Source organism: Notechis scutatus, chromosome 1 (assembly GCF_049901735.1).
Source record: "Notechis scutatus isolate UNSWTSFEM ecotype Mainland chromosome 1, rNotScu1.2, whole genome shotgun sequence".
Lineage (NCBI taxonomy): Eukaryota > Metazoa > Chordata > Lepidosauria > Squamata > Elapidae > Notechis > Notechis scutatus.
The window spans coordinates 297,665,053-297,688,761 of NC_142009.1; the positions used below are offsets into that span (position 1 = coordinate 297,665,053).

Consider the following 23,709-nt stretch of genomic DNA (forward strand, 5'->3'; position numbering starts at 1 on the left):
GTGCCACACTTCTTGTGCATCTTATTACATGCCCTCCCTGACTTGCATTGCACCATTCCACCAGTGTCCTTGACCTGTAACACATCTCATGCATCTTTTGGGAATCCCCTTGCTCTCTTTTCTACTCAACAGAAGCCACTTACTTGCCTGCTAGCATAGGGCTTGCAAACTCCATCCAGTTCCTCCATTGACTTTAGTTGTGGGAAGCTGGCACAAAGTGTGCTTACCTAATGATTACCGGATTCAGTTAGCAAGAGTTACCAGGGCTGGAAGGATGTGTGTGTGTGTGTGTGTGTGTGTGTGTGTGTGTGTGTGTGTGTGTTGAAATGTCTAAATGTGTTGAGACTACAATACATACATCAAAGCACAGTTTAAATGATGGGCAAATTAATGATGGGGAAATTAATTGTGTATAATGAAATATTTATTAAGTGACTCATCATCTAGGAAGAGACATTTCATTCTAAAAGTTAGAGTTCATGCACTTTTCATTGTCTACTGTTATGTGGATTGGAAAACAAGGTTTTCTTCTTAGTGTAGTTGTATCAGATGAAAATCAGTTAGCTAATAGACACAATTTAATTTAAAGTGCACTCTGAAAACAACAAAAGATATTAGCAAACAGCTTTAGCAATGTGCATTTTTCATTCTTCCAGCTATTAAAGAATATGTACATGGCATACATCTGAATTTAAAGGTCAAAGCTTGAAGAGCAGGTCTTCAAGAGTGGAGGATACATTTTTCCATCCAATAATCATTTTTCCATCCAAACAACCCACAATTGTACAGTCTGAAGAAACCAATTTCTTTTTGGCATGCAAGGTGTGCAGATTTCCTCTGAACATCCTCTTTATGCATGTTAAAGTTATATTGCAATGAATCCAACATGTTAAGCTGCATTAGTTAATCCTGAAATGCATACTTGGAAGGCAGTTTATATGAAATCCATAAGAGATTTAGTACACACTGTACTTTTCATCCTGAAAAGCAATATGAGATGTTTGTTGATTAACAATAAAAGTATGTCCAAACATGCTAAATTCTCTGAACCTCCTCTGAAAGTGAGTGAGAGCGAGAGAGACACTATCAACTGGATCTCATTCACATTTAGAAAATATCTCACATATATCCTAACATGCAGGCACATACACACAAACATACACGCACATATACGCAGATACTTTGTTTTCTTTCCTGCAGTTCAAAGTGAGTCTGTACCCATACATGTTCTTATTACAGCCAATCTGATTTTTATTTTGAGGAAAATGCTAGAGAGATAAACCACATATTTTTTTCATTGGTTGGATGAATTATTGATTGATGAACCAAAAAAAAAAGCATTAGAAAGTTTATTTCACTAAAGTTGAAATATGCAGGCATGTCACTCATATGGCAATCTTAAAAAATAATAGTTCTGCTGTGTAGGCAGAAAGATAGCTATGAATTGGGAAGAGTTTTATTAAAGTTCATAGGAGTGTCAATATCACGAAATCTCCTTCCCATCTGTACTTTTATTACTCTCTGAAATTTCAGTGGATTCTTTAGAACCAGTTTTCAGATTTAATTAAAAAAAAGATGACAAAGTAATATTGAAAATATTCCAATCACTACATCCAATTATAAAGAAGATGAAATCAATAGATACAATTTAAAGCATGCCTCAAGTATAATAAAAGAAAATAATTGGCAACCCATAGTATAAGGAGGAGGCTCACTGTTGGTATGAAACAGTTAGGGAGCTGGACAAGTGCTAAATGAATATATTCACCAATAGGGTTTTCAACAGAAGCTGACCTGATTTGTGATTTCATTTATTCACTTCTTGTGGCCTTTGTGCATTCAAATTCTGTTTGGCAGCAAGGACTATTGAGAAAGAAAAATATTTTGAATAGATATGCAGAAGTGAATTCAAGTTTTAAGCCTTCTCAGGCTTGGAGGCTTTTATAACTTGCAAATATTTTTTCTACCAAAGCTCAGCAAACCAGGTCAACCAATTCAGGATTTTTGTGTTTTCAACTGGTTGTGAAGATGAGAGCATGATCAGTGTACATAAACATCAACACCCATCAAACTAACCAAACTAAAATTGCATTAGACATCTAGAAGGAACCTTAGCTATGGTTTTGTGTTGAGCATAATGGCAAATTTTGCATTAGCAGTTAACAAAATTAAGCACAGAATCATACACATGAAAACATAAATACTAACATTCCCATACAAATATTTTTGAGAGGAATAAGGTATCAGGAAAGCTGACAGAGATAGTATAGCGAGTAGTTTTCCTTTATCTAGTCATGTATTTAACAGTTTGTTTCCTCTCAACATTTCATCCTTATATCATCATGTGAAATCTAAACTAATCACATCAGAATCATTTTTGGTTACATGGGAAAAATTAGAAGGAACCATTCTTATCACAAGATGCAAACTGAGCTTGAAATGGAAGACTTGAAGCTATGTCACTTGATCTGGAAGGTTCAGTTTCAAGGTCAGAACAAAGCCAAATGTTTTATTCTGACTTATGTCAAAACTCTTGAAATGTGAGTCTGATTTTGATTTCATGAAATTACAAGTGTTTTAGAGATCAAAAAGTGTTGCCCACTCCAATAAAACAGGATTGCAGCATGTCATTAAACTTTAAGGTTAATTATTAAGACAGTTCCAGTTTTACAATTTAAAAATTGATATTATATATTTCCAAATTATGTACAATTTTGTCTTTCTTGTGGAGCTTATAGGACAACAGATCTCTATTTCTCTATTTTTAATTAACCTAAGGGAGAAATTATTTCAAAATAGTATAATTTCTAAAAAGCATAACTCGTTCCACCCCAATACTCATCAACCAATAATTAATACAAGATATAGTTTCTTATTGCCATTTATTTTCTTTCAAATCTCATGGCTGTCAATTATAAGTAACAGTTCAGTTAATATTCTTTTCACTTTCTTTTCAGTTGAGAATATCTATCTGACCTTACTTTAATAAAACACAATGAAAATCCTTTGATTAAATTTATCATGTGTAAAATTTGAATGCTGACAATGGTGTGTCTCACAAATATGTTGTTTGATAGATGGTGCTGTCCTCTTTTTGCACATATTCATGAGCAGTTTTGGATGTTTAAGTGTTTTGCAAATTGTTGACAATTAAAGAACAAGTGTTACAATAGACTTTATTCTGGAGGGACAAAACTCTTCATGCAGTTTAATTTCTGAGTTAGAAATATAATTGCTTAATTGTATTTTGACTCAGATTATATTGTTATCAAAAGCAGCTTGACTAGTGTTTTGATATCTCTATAATGAAAGAGTGTGTAACACAATGTGGAAATCTGAGATATAAGTGCACATGATTTGCATTGAATGTGTTTGTTCATTCAAGATTATTCAATTATCCAATTAAGAAATAGCTATATATCAGGGATGGTGCAGTGAGCGTGTATGCGTTCATACATGCAGTATGAAGCATGATGGTTTTCATGACTTCTTAAGTGCCTTCCAGCTTTTTGGTTCTATGAATTACCCAGGAATCAGTTTAGTGACAAAAAGATAGCATATTATCTTTTGCTATGTTAATAATAAGGCAACCTAATATTTATTCATTTATATTTATTTATTATCAATCACATTTATTTGCCACCATCTCACAGTTCTGGTGACTCTGAGAGGCTTACATAAAGATTAAAAAATATTCTGCAATTATAAATATAAAAGTTGATTAAAATTTCAAAAATTAAAACAAGTTTAAAAAAAATAAGAGTTTGGAGATGAGAGGTTGGTTGCCTTCTCTGTTATTGTACCAATCACCTCCAGGCCAGCAACTTCTCCTTCAGGACCCCATGCTAGCCAGCATAACCAGGTTTTAAGGACTTTTTCATAGAAGTAGATCTTACCTCCTGTGGCAAGATTTTCCAAAGGGCTGGAACAGTGGAAGAGAAGGCTTTTTTTCCTGGATCCCACCAGCCAAAATTCCTTGATTGCTGGGATCCATAGTAGCCTCCTCTGCCAGCATTAGTAGGGCAGGCCAATCTCATTGGGGAAGGATGGTTCCATAGATATGTGTGACTTAAGATGGAAGAAATATCTGAAGGAGGCGAGGTGGGACAGAGGGACATTGAGAGTGCTGATCCAAAGAATAGCCAACAGTTGTACATGACTGAATGGCTGATGATGAAGATGATTGTGTGTAGCTTTTTGTTGTTGATTAGGATGTTGGTGGCTGGCTATTAAGTTATGCCTTGTGTTGCTTCAACCTACGGCTCAAAGTACCTGATAAACTGGTGGCAAATCAGCACTCCTGCTGATTGACAAGAAGCCCATTTCCCAGGCTTTCTTTGTTACACCTACATGGAAATTGAAACAGCTATATACAACTGTTGAAAAAAAAAACCCAGCAACCTCAAAAACAATGAACAAATTACAAATAAAACACTGTGAAATGTTTTATTAAAAGCATAAAACATAATCAGTGGCAGAATATAATGTACATTCTGCACCAGTTTAAACTTTATGGCTATTCTCCAGAACTGAATTCTCCACTATTTGCCAGGACAAAAGCAAACAGTTTAATAGCTAACTGTTAACTCTAAAGTGAAAAATGCCCATTATTTCAAGCAAGTTCACAAGCCAAAAAATAGCAGGGAAACAGCAAAAGAAGCAGATTATGGAGACATATGGCTTGAGGTCATTTCATCAGATTTGGAACAGTTAAGTCCTGATTTGCCAGCTACTGCTCACAAGTAGAGTTTTCAGAACTGAAAATTTACTGACCCTGAAGTGCCTGTAAGAGATTCCTAGCCAATTAGGTCCTAGGAGAGAGAAAGCAATAGAGGAAACTGAATTGTACACACAGATAGCAAGGTTTCTTTATCTCCTTAAAGCTTTCAGTTGACAGGGAGCAAGACATAAAAAGTGAGGTACATGTTTGAGACACAGAATGCTTTGCCAAGCAATTTAATTCCTTCACAGATTGTCACAGATTGCCTCTTCAAAAACAGAAAGAGGTCAACATATTCCAAACTTAGAGATACAGTGATAGCCATGGGAACTGGGAAATAGGATTTGAGGCTGTCAGAAACAGGTGTCCTACCTGGATCCATATGCAACATGTTAATAGAAAGGTTTGAAATTTGTGAGAAATATTCTTAACTGTGCTGCTCTTCTGGTGAAATAAACCCATTTCTACTTCAAAACTTAGTGATATTTCAAATATCAGTGATAGTTCTTTCTGTGTGGGTGGAGAAAGGGTACACATGGAGGGGGAAAAAACATAAACATTATCTGCTAAGAAATTGTCTTTTACATATTATCCCAAATCTCTGCTTCCCTCTCAAAAGTCATATTGTAAATCAGGTTTCAAAGAAAAGAGAGGAAGGGGAGGGGAAGAAGGAAAAACAGGAAGGAAGGAAAAATGGTCTTTCCAGGGAAGATATTTTTTGGGGGTAATTGTCACCATTTAAATATGAATAGCTTAATAATGTCCATATGTCTGCCTCATACATTTTCCTTTAAGTATGAGGCTACATATATGGGAGAGAAAGAAATTTTTGGCTTGCCTCCTGATATCAAGCACCCGCTAGCTACCTAAACTGAGAACAACTGAAGGAAACTAAAGGAAAGCTTAGACATAGGTATTATTTATATAGCAAAAGGTTTTGAAATGAATGAGAACCTTGAATTGATGAAAAAAATGCATGACTTTTTGACCTACAAGAAAAAAACCTTACAAAATAAAGAATAAGGTTGCAATTACTGTAGTGATGAAACTTCCCTGAATTACATAATTATTCCACTATATGAATGTTAAAATATGTGCTTCTTTGGTTCAGGAGTGGGAGGGAAATTGGAAAAAGAAATCTGCAATGCAAAATACTTTATAGAGTGAGATGACAAAATAAATTGAATAAATAAATAAATACTTTACCTCCAAGGATAAAAACTGATTAGGTATATTTCAAAACCTTAGCACTATTTCACAATTATATTAGTTATACATGTGTCTAAAAGACATTTAATATATAAAGCTTTTAGCAAGCAATCTGGAAGAGGAAAATGATGTATCTCCCACATCATTCCCGAACATGCTTGGCAAATTGTCTGAAAGAGGCCTCATTTTCATCTTCAGGCTACCCCTCTTCAGCGTATGATATGTAGCATATAATCCTACAGAACTTGTCAAAGCCACCTAGTCTAAAAGATCTAAAAGTACAGAGAAGAGCAACCAGGATGATTAGGGGACTGGAGACTAAAACATATGAAGAACGGTTACAGGAACTGGGCTTGGCTAGTCTAGTAAAGAGAAGGACTAGGGGAGACATATAGCAGTCTTCCAATATTTGAGGGGTTGCCACAGAGAGGAAGGGGGCAAGCTATTTTCTAAAGCACTTGTAGGCCAGACAAGGAATAAAGGATGGAAACTGAACCAGGAGAGATTTAACCTGGAAATAAGGAGAAACTTTCTGACAGTGAGAACAATCAACCAATGGAACAGCTTGCCCTCGGAAGTTGTGGGAGCACCATCACTTGAGACTTTCAAGAAGAGATTAGACTGCCATTTGTCAGAAATGGTGTAGGGTCTCCTGCTTGGGCGGGGAGTTGGACTAGATGACCTACAAGGTACCTACCAACTCTGATTATCTGTTATCTTTAAACCTTCAGTATATTCTGAAAGGGCTGGTTGCCTTCAGTATGTACTGAAGCATTGACCACCAGATTTCAGTGGTTGGAAAGAAACATTTATTGTGAATGAGAAACATTCCCGATTGGCCTCCTTTAGTGCATGCTACCAGCAATGTTGTAGTACATGCCAAAGCCACACAGTACTGTCAAGGAAAGCTTCTGCTCAGCCTTCTTTTGCAACTTGCCAATAAGATTGTTGGACTTGGTTGGTTTGGTTCTTTCTCTTATCAAAAACAAACAAACATGGTGAGAGAATCAAGAAAGAGGGAAGACATAAAATATCTTCCATTTTTAACATTATTTAATGGAATTGGCAGTTGGAGGGACCAATGCCCAGTTAATGCAGGAGGCTGGAGGCGCAAACTACTGCAAGCTACTGACCTTGCTTGAAGTTTGGACAAAGTCAACTCCCGTTGATGTTAAGAGGAAACAGAGGGAAGGTAGAACAACTTTCTAATCCAATTAGGCATGCATAAGTGCACAATCGTGCCTACTGTCCCTGTCCTATTGTCCCCATTTATTCGTACCTATTTCCTGTATTCATACTCATTTTTATTCTTATATCTATTTTCTTGTAAGCAATTGACAAATCAAATAAAGAAATAAATACATAAATTTCACATTTGTCATAGAGTGAAAAGTTCTGGAACTTTGCTAAACAGTTCTTAATATGGTGAATATTTTCATACAAGGTATAACAGGGACCAAGGGCTTTGTAGAAAGGATGCTCTCAGAACTGGACCATGTTAAAAGAAAAACCCATGTATTAATGAACACAAATTAAACTGTCAGACATCACTTACAGCAAGGAGAGATATATCACTGAACAGTCAAGAGACATGAGAATAGTAACTCAAGAGATTAGCTGCAGTTGGGGAAAATTTAGTCCATGGTCAGTGGCTGCAACATTCAAAGGTGGATGTTCTTTGGCATCAGAATGTCTCAAAGATGCTTTTTTCAAGAGGCAACTGGATTTCTGATTTTTCTTTGAAAATGTTTAGCTTCTCGTCCAAGAGAAACAACCATGACCTGAATGACTGAGAATCTCCATAGACATTTGGCATCTGAAGCAAAAACTCTTATGTATGTTGCTTAATTGGAGAAAAAAAATTGGGGTGGTGGAGCAAAAGGATAAGGAAGAAGATATTTTTACTTGTAGAAAGATTGATTTTTCTCCCAAACAGTTTATTTCTTTACAACAGTGGTTGTCTTTAGATTTACGGAGAATATGGTAAAGGATTTTTCCTCTTAAACTTTCGTTTGTGGTGGGAATTGTCTTAAATTCAAGTATTTTCTTTTCAAATAGATAGGCTTATTAATTTAAATAAATAATTATTTGCTATATTTCATGACCAATAGAATTAGCTTCCTGAAATGACCATTTTACTAACCTTATACACATACATGAATGACATAAATACATACATACATAAATTTGTATATATGTGTGTGTGTATGTGCTAGCTTATAATTAAATGCAGATAGAATGTTGCTATATAGCATTTATACCTGATTTAGAGTACAGATTTCAGAGTAGACTTGTCTTAAGAATAACAATCTTATTGTTTTTAATCATCTTCCTTTCAAATGAATGAATAAACGCCTTCTCTATGGTACTTTTTAAATATCCTTCATTAACTTCTAAAAAATACAAGACAATTGTGAATGTTAATGATCCATCACATGCAAGAAAAGTGCTTGCCAAATTGATGATGACATACCAAATCTAAGATTTTTATTGAAAGATAATTTGAAAGGAACGTATTTGATATAAACTCCCAACATTGTACGTTTTACATTAGACAGTTTAATGGGCTCTGGCATTGAAGAGAATATATATATGCACAACCCATAGAAGTCAGCACATGGCTACAATTTTCCTATTCTTTTAAATTTAATCAGAATATGCAATTAGCCTAACTCCTTTGTTACAATTTTTAAAGATCTGGAAATAATTTATTGCCAAAATCTCAAAATTACACTTGTTTCTTTGGTGCTGGGCATCAGATAAATATGTAATGTAGTTTAAATTGATGTTTTTAAAAACAAAGCAAGCTTAATTACTGTTCATAGAAACTGATATTTATGAAGTAAAATATGTGAATGTTCTCATCAAAATGGCAGTGTTGAGTCTCCCTGACTAGTATAGCAATGGCCTACCAAATTAAATGAAAATTTATTAGAAATATAGTTTCTGTTAGAAGAAAATTCATATGGGAAACTGGCTTTTGCGAGACTTTCATTCTCAATTTAATCTTTATTTTGAAAATGTAATTGATGTGTGGCATAGAATACCAGTCTAAATATAAGTATTCCTTTGCTAACAATTAATAGTCTACAAACAACCTATTGATTAAAAAAATGTTCACTGAATAACTGAAATTTTCTGTTTTGAAGGACATCAGCATGAAAGATTGTATAAAGTCAATGTGTACAAACTTCTGAGTTTTCCTGACCTGATACTTCTGATTTTCTTTCTCCTCCTCTTAGTTTGGGGTTTTAGTCTCCTTTATTTCAACCTTATTTACTATCACTTCATTTTCCTAATATGTTTGATGCAGAGGTGATATTCAGCAGGTTCTGACCAGTTCTGGAGAACTGGTAGTAGACATTTTGAGTAGTTCGGAAAATCAGCAAATACCACCTCTGACTGGCCCTGCCCCCATCTATTCTCTGCCTCCCAAGTCCCAGCTGATCAGCTGGGTCTTCTTTTGTTGCCCTGCACAGAAAAATGGACATGGAAAGCATATTAGTGGAAGGGGAAGGGAATGGGATTTTGCAGTATCCTTTCCCTGCCATGCTCACCCAGTCATGCCACACCCACCAAACCATGCCCACAGAACCGGTAGTAAAAATTTTGAATCCCACCACTGGTTTGATGTTGGTTTATTTAAATAAATATAATTTCAGCAATCCATAATTATATCAAGTAAGTGAATAGTATCCTATGCTATTCAGATGACACCACTATTCAAGCCTCAGTTTGTAATTTCAGCAATTACAAAGGCAGGTGGAAGTTATTTCAAAGTTCTAGTAGTTTGTGATAGATAAGGATATATCACTATGAGGATTAAAGCAAAAACTACATACACTTTATCCACAAGGACATACAAAAACAGTCATCAATTCATTTTCAATGGAAGCAAGGCCTCTGAGTTTTATGGCTACATGTTGGACTCCTAAACTTATCCATTTAAATGGCAACTCTTAACCATATCATTAATTAAGTGGCATTAATTAAGGAGAAGTTATTACATGTGAATGATGACTGTTCTAGACCTCTTTGGAACTACCCATACCATAATTTGAATCACATTGATTAAATTGTCAGGTCTTGCACACACCTAGTTATTTAAAGATCTGAATATAATTTGTGTGAGTGCAACCCAGAAGTGGTATTCAGCAGGTTCTGACCAGTTCTGGAAAACCGGTAATGGAAATTTTAAGTAGTTTGGAGAACTGGCAAATACCACCTCTGACTGGAGATTTTACATTATCCTTCCTCTGCCATGCCCACCAAGCCACGCCCATGGAACTGGTAATAAAAAAAATTGAATCCCACCACTGGTGCAACCAAACTGTGAATGCAATATAAAAGTGAGTTCAACCCAGAGTTCACAAATACCTTTGTGTACTAAAATAACCACATCACAGTTCATTGCTTCCCTCTCATTTAACACAAGTTATGCAGAATCATCTGCCAAAAGAATTATGCCTGGAGTCTGATATAGACCATGTAAAATGTTTCCTTTTTAATTGACTTTTGTGAAGCTGCCTTAAGGATAATTTTTATGCAGAAAAATATTGTTACTTATATACAGGTTTTAATGTTTGTTTTAAATGTTATGGGCTATTCAAGGTACTGAGTTCTATAATGTACTTGTCATTTTACAGTGGATTGTAGTGAGTTATTTTATCATCTTTTGTTTTTGCATTTAATAATGTCACACTCCACCTGGTTATAGATCATCAAAAATAAAACAATAACAGGAGAAAATACAAAAAGAGCAGTTTATAAGAATTGCCCATTGTTATGTTAAAACTTGTGTGCACAAAATTGGAGTAAGTCCTTCGGGACTGAGGTAAGCTATTCTTTCTAAAAATGGACGATATTGTGCTGCATGTTAATTTGGATTAATTTTCAAATAACATGTTTTCTGAAGAACTATTATCATTAGTATATTTTTAAACTATCTGGTTAGTTTCCATATGATGAAATTTAGATCTAGACTAGGATGAAAAATGGCTGTATTTCTATGCACTTTTGACTGCAAAGAAAAGTTCAGAAGTGACTTACTGTGGATTATACAAAGAGTCTCACAGGAATAAAGTGGTGTCTACATTTAAAAGTAATGTACTAATCTCACTCTTCATTCAGACTTTAAACCAGAATTCCCAAATGAGTTTAAAAATAGATCACAAATGTTCGAGATCAGGTCTCAGTAAAGTGGTAGAAGACGAAAAACCTGAACTATGAATAAAATATGAACTGAGACCCTCAAAGTTCATAGTATGTGATACAGTATTGAAAACATAAAATATTTGAGGATTAGGCCTCACCATTGTATTTTATTATCATTATCTGGCTCATAGCACACCAGATTGAACTATGGTTACAAAGAATAAAGTGTGGATAACTGACATGGCAATTCTAGGAGACAGTCTAATAGAAGGCAAAGAATTATTTATTTATTTATTTATTTATTTATTTATTTGATTTGCCAATTGTTTACAAGATAATAAGTATAAGTGTATACATAATTGTGAATACATGAAATGGGTATATATAAGAAAAATAAAAGAATAGAGAAACAATAGGACAGGGACGGTAGGCACGTTGGTGCGCTATGCACGCCCTACAGACCTCTTAGGAAAGGGGTGAGGTCAATGGTAGACAGTCTAAGGTTAAAGTTTTTGGGGTTTGGGGAAGAGACTACAGAGTCGGGTAGAGTATTCCAGACATTGACCACTCTATTGCTGAAGTCGTATTTCCTGCAATCAAGTTTGGTGCAGTTTACTTTGAGTTTGTACATATTGTATATATAGTAGTAGTAATAGTAATAGTAATGGAACAACGTATAACTGGACAAAATATTTATTTACTAAGCAGTTAAGTTGTGCACATTGGAAAATGAAAGAAATGCTTCTGGTTTTTATGCTAGGATAGCACTTCTTTGATAATGCAGCCATATCTTTTTAAGAATTTATTATAAATACAAAAAAGTATCATTGTTAAATGTATTTTAGGTTGCTATGTTTTATTGATATTGTATTTTTGTTTGATTGCTATATGCCACCCAGACTATATTATTTATTATTATAATGTTTCTAAGCTCTTTTCCTTTCACAGAGATACAAATCTTTTCCTCTAGTTTCCCATCAACTACACATTTTATTTCTTATAGCCCTAAAGGTTTAGCCACCAGAAAGCTCATAGAAACTAAGTGCACTTTAAAAACTAATGAGAAACACTTGGTAATAATCCAGAACTTCAGAAAGCAGTAATAATAATGATATACACCTCCAAGTGGTGTCCCTGGATCATTACAAAAGGTCACATATACTATGCTGATATTCTGTAACATACTAGAGTCTAGAGAAGCATTTGATACATATGAAACCAACACCAGCTAAAGAACTGGCAGTTGTGATTTCACATATTGTATATATAGTAGTAGTAATAGTAATAGTAATGGAACAACGTACTAACTGGACAAAATATTTAGTTACTAAGCAGTTAAGTTGTGCATTGGAAAAATGAAAGAAATGCTTCTGGTTTATGCTAAGGGTAGCACTTCTTTGATAATGCAGCCACATCTTTTAAGAATTTATTATAAATACAAAAAAGTATCATTGTTATTAAATGTATTTTGAAGTTGCTATGTTTTATTGATATTGTATTTTTGTTTGATTACTATATGCCACCCAGACTATATTATTTATTATTATAATGTTTCTAAGCTCTTCTTTCCTTTCACAGAGATACAAATCTTTTCACTCTGAGTTTCCCATCAACTACACATTTTATTTCTTATAGCCTAAAGGTTTAGCCAGCCAGAAAGCTCATAGAAACTAAGTGCACTTAAAAACTAATGAGAAACACTTGGTAATAATCCCAGAACTTCAGAAAGCAGTAATAATAATGATACTCATGCAACTTCAACAGAAAGATCTTTCCATGCAAACAATCACAGCATAATTGTCAGGATTCCGGTAGTTACCCCAATTAAATCATAAGTCTTGAGCCAAACTTCCAAAACTACACAGGATTTATTGGGAGTTAACAAGTTGGCATGACCTGGGTGTAGCCGACTCTGAGACACGTAATTCACTGTCACCCTTGACCCTGGTTTTCCCCCACCCCTCTGGGTGTATCATAATTCATATTCTCCAATGAAACATGTCCATAGCCAAGAGTCATCAATCATGTTCTCCAATTAGATTTTTGCACAGCAGAAACTTCAGTCACCTAGTTTCAATCTCTGAAAAACTATGAATGGAATGTACTTTTGATTGCAAGCTGCTGCACTGCACTTTCAAACCACTCCCCCCATTTCTGTTGGTAACTATAAAACGGCTATAGAAATGTTTTATGAGTTGACAATAATCTGTACAACCAGTGAGAAAGTTAATTTTGCCCTACATCAAAAACACATCAGAAAATACCAACAGGTTACTTACTACAAGCCCTTGGCATCATGGTAACCTATAAACCAACAAAATATATCCATAGAATCTTATGCATAGACAAAGACTCAAAAGCTAAAGAAGACAAAACAGAAGGCATTAATAACATACAATGTAAGGGTCATGAAAACCATTATGTAGGACAAACAGATAGAAGATTGACAGAATATATCCATGAAACTCAACTGACAGTCAAAAGACATGATGAAAAGTCTTAAATGTTACACCATTCTGACAAGTTCAATTTTAATTGGGGAATGTCTGCAAGGAAGGAAAGCAAGCTTAGAGAACATGAAGAACCTAAAAAAAAAAAAAAATAGACCAAGCTAACTCCCAAAATGCAGAAAGTCCCCTATAGTCTTGGCATTCTAGCAAATCGCATATTAGCAGACCCTCCATCGCTAAATCATTTTGAGCTGTGGTTGCGCAGTGCTTAGAATGCAGTACTGCAGGCTACTTCTGCTGACTGCCAGCTGCCTGCAATTTGGCAGATCGAATCTCACCAGGCTCAAGGCTGACTCAGCCTTCCATCCTTCCAAGGTCAATAAAATCAGAACCCAGACTGTTAGGGGCAATAACTTGGTAAAACCACTTAGAGAGAGCTGTAAAATCACTGTGAAGCAGTATATAAGTCTAAGTGCTATTGTTATTTTTTAAAAAAGAAAGAAGCCATCAGAGATCAAGGGAATACTAACTGGCCCTAAGTATATCCTTCTTCATCACACACCTATTAATTAAGTGATAAATACCTGGTTAACCAGATAAACAGAAAACAAGAAACAATTCCACATTCAAAATTGGTATGACAAACTTCCAAACATAAAGCCAGAAATCTCTGCTCACCATGACTTGATAATTCTACGTAGCCAGGAATTGAAATGCCTTGAAGTAGAAAAACAAGTTCAGAAAATACTGGAAACCCAGTCTTAGCTACCTCAGAATTTTAGATATTTGTCTTGATTTAAATATAATATTTAAAATATAGACTAAAGACCACCTCCAAAGCACAAATATTAAATGTACATAATGTATATAAACTATGAAACAAGATTAACCCTTAAGATAACATAACACTTCTTTTAAAATATAAAATTGAGGAAATAATCACAGTTTACACCATTTAATTTGAGCAGTGCAGACAATCTGGCTTTGAGAATACTATGGAAAACAAAGATATTTTTGAATCTGGACTCCTGACTTATACAAACTGGCAATGATTTCACAAAAATGGATCCAAAGTACCTTAAATTTCGATGAACCCCTTCCACCCTTGTGTTGGTCAAATTATTTTTAGAAGCTAATTGGCCAAGCAAATAAAAACAATCTTTATTAATATTTCTTCTATCAAACAGGAATTATATTAAAAATAACCTTGGCACACAATTTAACAAGTTATAAATACTAAGAGCCTTAGTCTTCTATATGAGCAATTGCTATTCCCTTAACATCTAACTGCAGTAGAATGAGAGATTGAATTCTTCAGATACTATTAACAAACATTCAAAGTAGCATGCAATCTGATCTACAGTAAACAATCACAACCAAAGCACCAATAATTTCTAGTGATGCATGCATGTTAATGGTTCTACTGCATAATCAAGTGATGCAATTAAAATTTTAAAAGGCTATGTTGGCTCACACTCTTCATGGAGTGACACAGATGGAAAGTGGGCTATTTGCTAAATGAACATGGAAAAAGTTGGTGAGCCATGAAAGTGTGTAAAGGGCCTATTACTAACAGTGTTGGGCATAAGCATTCCACTGTTATATGTAAAGCAATTTGACAGGGTGCCTTTTGAAGCATTTGAAATATTGTTCAGTTGAAGGCAACAACAATTTTAATACACTAATATTTTTCAAAAGGGAATCACCATTATAGACAGCAACACTCTGTTCAGTTCAGTAGAACTGAAGAACTGTATAGCCTCTTAAATCTCTCTTTGTGGAAGAAAAAATGCAATGTAATCAGCTGTATGAAGCCCAGGAATTACATTTTAATGTTGCATATAATTACCTTACTACTGTTTATGCAAAGCAGAAGAAGAATGCATTGCATTTGATTAGCTACTGAAAAAAGTTTACCAGAAAGATTTTTTTTAAATTTTTAGTAAAGAAAATTGTGTTTAATTTAATTCAAAAGAATGTTGGACAAAGAACACTGAACTTTTGAATGAAAATGTTAAAACCAGTAAAAACTTTCTTACAACTTTCCTTCCTGTTCATGTTTGGTCATTGTAAGTTCTGCAACCTCTTATAAGCAGTTCAATCACCAATGTAGCTTGATTAGCTGTTTCTTATTCTATTTTGTAGAATAAGAGAAAAATTGTATAAAGAATATAGATCAGAACATTTCTAGATCTTTAAATTCCTATTAAGGCATTGCCAAAAGAAAAGCCATTCAGATAGAGTGGAAAGTCATATTTTAGGATTTCACACAATTTTAATATCATGAACCTCTTTTCTGACTGTTCACATCTTTATTGTGAGGTTTTGCATGATGGTACCTCTCTAACTGGTTCTAGAATGCTGGTTTCCAAGGTTCATTGTTCAATTTTTAACATTTATTTTAATCATTATATAAATTTAAGGATAAACTGCTATACACAGTATTGAAATCTGTAAGGTTCCAAATGTTGTGATGCAACTGATATTGCCTATCTAAATTATCTCATACAAAGATGATTAGGGGACTGGAGGCTAAAACATATGAAGAACAGTTTCAGGAATTGGGTATATCTAATTTAATGAAAAGGCGTTGTATAGGTGCAACATGGGTGTGGTATGATAGCAGTATTCCAACATTTAAGGGCAGTCACAAAGAAGAGGGGGTCAACCTATTGTCCAAAGCATCTGAGGGCAGCACAAGAAGCAATGGATGGAAAAACTAAGCAAGGAAAGAAGCAACCTAGAACTAAGGAGAGATTTCCTGACAGTGAGAACAATTAACCAGTGGAATGGCTAGCCTTCAGAAATTATGGATGCTCCATTACTGAAGACTTTTAAGAAGAGATTGGACAGCAGGGGTTTGGACTAGAAGGCCTTCAAGGTCTCTTCCAAGTCTTATTATTGTTATTGTCTCTCTTCTCTGTGAATGTAATCATCTTGCATACACACACTTTCAAGAATGCTTACATAGTTTCATGTTAAAATTTTCAATTTTAGAAGGAAAAAATAAATGAAACCAAACTTTAAAAAATAGCCAGTTACAAAGAATACCTATTTTGTATTCATCTTACATTATTATTTTTTCCCTCTGAGAAGAATATATTACTGGCAAGAAACATAGATGATTAAGATCATGATCCCATAAAATTACTAAAAGACAGTTGCAAACCAATTCAAACTTTTTCATTTAAATTACTATATTTTGATTAGCAAATGAACAGTCATATTCAAAGTAAAATATTTTTGCTTACCATTATCTGTTTCATTCTTCATTTTTGCATGTCAGCATAAGAATTGAATTTCATATCATAACAAAGCAGTTAAAGTAGAAGACACCTTAACTGCTTGATTAACATGTTCTTCATTGTATGCTTGAAAAACGTCATGTTTGATGAATCCTATGAAGGAATTAATGTCTAGATTACGAAAAATCAAGTGAGTCACTGTGAATACTTCATGGCTTGAGAACATCTGATCATAAGAAACAGTTTCTATTTATTTATTTATTTATTTTTATTTATTTATTTATTTTTGTCAATTGCTTACAAGATAATAGGTATAAGTAAAAACATAGTTATGAATACATGGATACATATAAGAAAAATAAAAAAAAAATAAAAGAAACAATAGGACAGGGACGGTAGGCACGTTGGTGCGCTTATGCATGCCCCCTACAGACCTCTTAGAAAAGGGGTGAGGTCAATACCCTGTTTCTCCAACAATATGGCCTCCCCCAATAGAAAGTCCCAGCATGTTTTATAGGCATGAAATGAAATTAAGCCCCTCCCCCAAATTAAGGCCTATATTAAAACATGCGAAATGGGGGGGGAATGGTGGGGGGCTTGCCGTTAGGAAGTACTTTTGTTGCACACACGGATATGGTGCTGCCTGCGTTGACCCTGATACTAAGTGCCTCACCAACGCCGAGGACAACATCCAAGCCGTCGCTGCCCACCCAAAGATGCAAGGGGGGGGGAATTAAGTCACCCCCGAAAAGACGGCCTAGCCATTTTTTCGGGGCTCAAAAAAAAATAAGACCCGGCCTTATTATATGAGAAACATGATAGTAGACAGTCTAAGGTCAACGTTTTTGGGGTTTGGGGAAGAAACCACAAAGTCAGGTAGAGTATTCCAGACATTGACCATTCTGTTGCTGAAGTCGTATTTCCTGCAATCAAGTTTGGTGCGATTAACCTTGAGTTTGTTTCTACTGTTTGCTCTTTTGTTGTTATGGTTGAAGCTGAAGTATTCATTGACAGGTAGGACATTGCAATGTATGATTTTATATACTATACTTAGATCGGACCAAAGGTGGCATAGTTCTAGGTTTTCTAGGTCTAGAATTTCGAGTCTGGTGGCATAAGGTATTCTGCAATGAGTAGAGGAGTGGAGAACTCTTCTTGTGAAATATTTCTGGACTTCTGTTTCTGTTTTTGGTAGTAGCAGTAAAAGCCTGTGAAATCTTTGATGATAAGTCAGCCATGACATAGCCAAATGCCATGTAAATTTGTGGCCAAAACTGAATGAACATCAATACCCTCTAGTGGTTTCTGTGCAATAAAATAAATTATAAATTAGTCTATATATTGTTATGAAAGTTAAAATTCAAGACACTATATCCAAGATTAACATTATTGATTAACATGTGTTTATATATTTCCTTTCTCTTTAGTTTTTTTCTTCATGTTAATGTCTTTGCTGCTACTGAAATGTAAATGTTAAATGATCTTTTACTTTGTTTATGTTACTGTAATAATTACCTTGTATTATTATTATGATTAGTAATAATAATATTTGTCTTGCTTGGTGGAAGGAAAAAAAAAGAAGACAAGAGGCCAGAATCAAGGTGGATGGATGGATTTTGTTACAGTGGTAATGGATGCACCATGTGAAATTCTGAAGGACTAAGTAGGAACAGATTATGTTGTAGGAGGTCTGACTATGTGATTGCTAATAATCAACACTGATAAGATAATCAGTTAATCTCACTCAACAGCAGGATCTGGCTGGTTACATTATGCATGTCTGTTCTATGCCTAAAGGCGTGGGATTAGAACCTGGAATTCCTCATGCCTAACCTAGGACCTTAACCATTACACTGCACTCACTCTATCAATCATCTAACAGATATAAATAAATAATAAAATTGTATAAACCTTCCTTCCATATTCAGTACAAGTAATTCAAACATTCACAAAGAGAATTCCGATATTTTAATGTGTACTTTGAAGTCTGACATTATACAGATATCATAGTTCAAGATATAAATTATGTTTGTGTTTTATTTTTTTCTATAGCTATCTCATGTGGGAAAGGCCTCAAAAATTTCCAGGAATAAAAGACGTTGATTGATTTCATTTGTGTAACTCTATGCATAACTAAATTAAGGGGAGGTACCGCCATTCGTCTACTGATTAAATTCAGGGTTTTTCCCCCTCATATCTAATTTAAAACTGCTGTCTTGCCAATAAACATTAGGGATGGGCAAATTGTATTTAATTTGCATCAAATGTTTGAACCGATTCAGAAAATCTAGCCAATTTGGGTCAGACAGAATCTTTGAAAATGGATGTGTGCATAGACAAAGAACATTCAAATTGGCCCAGATGTTCTCTTTTGAAACCAAACTCCCCAAGTCATCTTGAAGTAGAGGCTTCTAGGATTATTACAGCCACATGCATGCATTATGTCCTTCTTGATATGATTTTAAGGCATATGTTATAGAGCTGGCAATATATATGTGTAACTAACCATACATGTTGGGAACTGATTTATGTATATTTATAATATGCTGGATAACTTTGGGGGATTTTTAGCCTATGGTTAGATTGATTTCTAGCCTCAAATCTTCTGAAATATTGATTCAAGACATTTTTCTCATTTATTTAATAAAATAGAAAAAGAAAAAATAACAAAAGAAAAAGAAAATAGAAAAAAGAAAGCCGTAGAGTTGGGGTGACTGAATGGAGCTGAGTGTTTACTCAACAGATGCTCTTCTTAACACCACATGGAGTTTGCAGCATTTTTTTTTCTCTTTGCGCCCTAGGAGAGAAACACCTGTTGCTACCTAGGATTGGATTCTCAAACCTCTGAGTGGGAGGTGAGTATCTTCACCACTAGGCCATCTATCTATCTATCTATCTATCTATCTATCTATCTATCTATCTATCTATCTATCTATCTATCATCCTATCATATCTCTCTCTCTCTCTCGTAATTCTTTACTGACAATGATACACCCCACCATCCATCTCTCTCTCTCTCTCCTTCCCTCCCTCCCTCCGTCCCCCCTTGCTCTGTATGGGTGTGTGGGTGTGGGTGTAGGTCTCAACCTTCCAAGTGTGAGGTCAGCATCTTCACCACTAGGCCATCACACCATTCATTATATATACCACTTAGAAGGTTGAAAGTGAATACATATACACACACACTCACACATACAGATGTGGAAGAATATATCACTTTCGGTAAAGAATTACCAAATTTCATTGTAATCATCCATACATAACCTATATATGCCAGAAAGTCATTCCTAAATTGCAAGTAATATTGAGTCTTCAATGTACTCAGTTAATTGGGGCATATATTTATTTTCTAATGCTAAAAAACCCAATATTTTAGCAGTGTACTTCATTTCAAGGATATATAAACAGAGAAACATTTTTAAATGTCAGTGTGAAGTAGGATGGATTAGCTCTTTACAATATTCATGTTTTTCCCCTTGCCATTCAATGTTCCAAGATTCATTATGTAAATAAGATCATAGTTTTTGACAAAAGAAAAACCTTGTGCACTTGCCATCCCTTGGCATGGGGCAGAAAATATTAATAAAAGCTATTATAGTTTTATTGTGTTATTCAACCAATTCTTAACAATCAAAGTGCAAATTTAATTATTAATTAAATTTATATGCCACCCCCCCTCACTATTCAAAGTGACTCTGGGTGACCTCTAAATCACACAGAATAAGGAAAAAAATAACAAGTAGATACAGGATTTTAGATCCCATTGTTCTTTCAGCACCTAGAAATGTATCTATTACATTCACATTCCAATTCATAGAATTGGCAAGAGTCAATCACAATGTGAAGAATATGATGTTCTGAATAGAAGAGGAGAAACTGTGACTTATTTTAAGGCAGGTTGATGGCAGTTTGTACTATTGCAATTATCAAAATCTAGACTATAGAACCTGCACATAGAAAATAAAATATTACCTCCCTTTTCACCAACTTATTTTTTAATAGCAAATTGAAGACAGAAATTTAGTCTTGTTAACAAGAAAATCTTTTGAGGGCATCTGTTTTATTTTACAGGTAACAGTTGGAAAGGTTGGGAAATTCACTTCCCACTGAATCAAATAAATTTTGCAGCAATGGAGGTTTAACAGTATCTAAGATCTTGAAACCATGTGCCAAGATATCTCTCATTTCTAAAATGTTCACTTCAAATTGGAAAGGTTGGGAAATTCACTTCCCACTGAATCAAATAAATTTTGCAGCAATGGAGGTTTAACAGCATCTAAGATATTGAAACCATGTGCCAAGATATCTCTCATTTCTAAAATGTTCACTTCAAATTGGAAAGGTTGGGAAATTCACTTCCCACTGAATCAAATAAATTTTGCAGCAATGGAGGTTTAACAGCATCTAAGATATTGAAACCATGTGCCAAGATATCTCTCACTCTAAAATATTCTTGGTAGGAAAACCTTTCTTATGAAATATATCTCAAACAATTCAAATTATCCCTATTGCCATTGTAGTTAGCATACTAAACCTCTCCCCTACATCTTCCTAGTGCTATATTAACATTACTCATCTATTCCTTTTTTGGCAATCTTCTTGCTGTCTTTGGCTGTGGAGAAGTTGAGAAAGATATGTTATCGTAACTATTAGGCAGCAAGCCCCCCCTCTAAAAATTTATTTTTAAATTACCATTTTTAGCCCATCTTGCTGATGTTTTAATGACAGGGAAGTAATTAAGTATAAGGCCATCATATCCTATTCTTAATAAAAATCAAGGAAAAATCATTATAATCCTTAACTGCTTATGAACGAATCCTTCTTCTCCTAGTGTGTAGGCTGCCTCTTTTATAGTGAGGCAAACAATTTAGAAAAACGAGGTAGAGATATAATTCCTACATTCTCTGATTCTTTCTTTTTCTTCTTAAGCTCACATGCAAACTCTGAGGTTCTATATTGAAAACAAGTGAGGTTTGCAAAGGAAAACATACTTCCCAAAGAATTATGATCCTTCTCTTTAGGGTTTCAGCCAACTAGTGCTGAATATACTTGAGGTAAAAGTATAATTACTTTACTAAGTTAGAATGCAGTATTGCAGGCTAATACAACTCACTGCTAGGAGTTTGATCCTCACCAGCTCAAGGGTGACTCAGCCTTCCATCCTTCCAAGGTCAATAAAATGAGTACCCAAACTGTTCGGGACAATATGCTGACTCTGTAAACCACTTAGGAAGGGCTGTAAAGCACCAAGAGGCAGTATATAAATCTAAGTGCTATTGCTATATTCAAAATTAGTTTAATATAAGTGTTAGCCTTCATTTGAACATGTAGAAATTCTAGCAATAAACTACATTACTCACAGGATTTGTTGTGAATAGGTACGTTTATTTTCGCTCATTTTCCTTCAAACACGGCAACAATGGATATACCGGATAAAGTCAGCGCTGAGATCATTCATCTCTCAGTGCAATTTATCATGCAGCCCCACCCCATGCAGCTAACTAACATCTGCCCTCCCCATTAGTCCTACACGCCTCCACCCCGCAATTCTAAATGCAACTAATTACCAAACAGAATGTGATTTCAATTCCCGAGTTGTGCCGTAACTTCCCCAATGATTGTTTGCATTTCGTTTCGGGTAAAGAGAGGAGTTGGAGTGATAAACGTTCTCCCACCCCATCCTTGTCACATGTTCATGCCGATATGAGATGGGTCAAACCGGGATGGGATCTTCAAAAGTAGGAGACACTTTCCAATCAAGTTAATATATTATAAACAGCAGGATCGGATGTTCATTCCCCAACCAAGATAATGTGTTGGGCTTCACTCCAGGAGATAAACTAGTAGACTCTTTGAAGCCCGACAATAAGCTTTTTTTTTTTATAAAAAAAAAACAATTTTCATGGAATGGATGAAATTGTGTTTTTGTCCTATTTTTCACTGATTTTCAGATAGTCTCCATGGTTTATACCTTCCTGGACTTCAGTTAAGGCCAGAAGCACATCTGGGCTTTTAGTTTTTGGTTTGTTTGTTTTTAGATCAACAAATTTAGACAGCCAAAGAAGCTTAGAGTACCAAAGAGACTGGAAAAGTAAAGAAGAAACCTAGCATTCTTGGTGCCTCTTTGTAGGAATAAAACTTTTAGGAAAATTGGACAGAGTTTGCCACAAACTTAATAGAAGCAGGTAGAGAACTGGAGAAGTTTGGAACATATAGATGCAGAGAGGATCAAAAAAAAAAAAAAAAAAGAAGAAGAAGATATAGGAATTTTGAAATAATGCATCAGTCTGTCATATTTCCTAATCCATCATTCCATTTACATGATTCACAGTCCTAAATTGAAATATACTAGTTGTTAATACACCTGAGAGATTTTAAGGCTCCCTTTAGGCATACAATTGTCATAATTTGTGCTTCTTGGATCCTTGTTCTACTAGATCCATCAGACTGCAAATCTTCAAATTCCAGCTGTCATAGGAACTATAATAAGAAGCCATCAAGTCAGGAGGAATGGGAAGAGATAATATTTACCAGAATCTAGTAGAATATATGAAGGTAACATACACCTCATTACATCAACATGCAAACTATGCAATTCAGATCATTTGAGTCACACAACTGATGCAAATTATATGTTATTTTGCTGTTTATATAATGATATCACCAACCTCTATGGATATTCATGACCATACTTGGTTAGGTGAGTACAATATTTAATTTATTTTGTATGTTCAAAGTCTACCGTTCTAATTCTGAGAGATAGCCAAATCTTTGGAAGACAATAAAACCACTGGTCAGATGGTAGGTGGGAGTCATCATTGGAAAAAAAAAAGAATGTGAACTGTGATTGCCATAATTTGTACATGTAATAAGAGGATTGATAATGGAAATTGTGATTAAGAGGCTACAGTTTATGATAGAAATCAGTAAG

The 23,709-nt window shown here is 34.8% G+C and overlaps 1 long non-coding RNA gene across 1 annotated transcript in view; it reads left to right on the plus strand.

Annotated features, from left to right (window-relative positions):
• The window catches only part of LOC148133449 (uncharacterized), a 54,241-nt gene that overhangs the window by 2,792 nt on the left and 27,740 nt on the right, over positions 1 to 23,709 (plus strand). Inside the window, exon 2 of the long non-coding RNA XR_015747396.1 lies at positions 19,580 to 19,633. This is a non-coding gene — a long non-coding RNA (uncharacterized LOC148133449). The remainder of the gene's footprint in view (positions 1 to 19,579; positions 19,634 to 23,709) is intronic.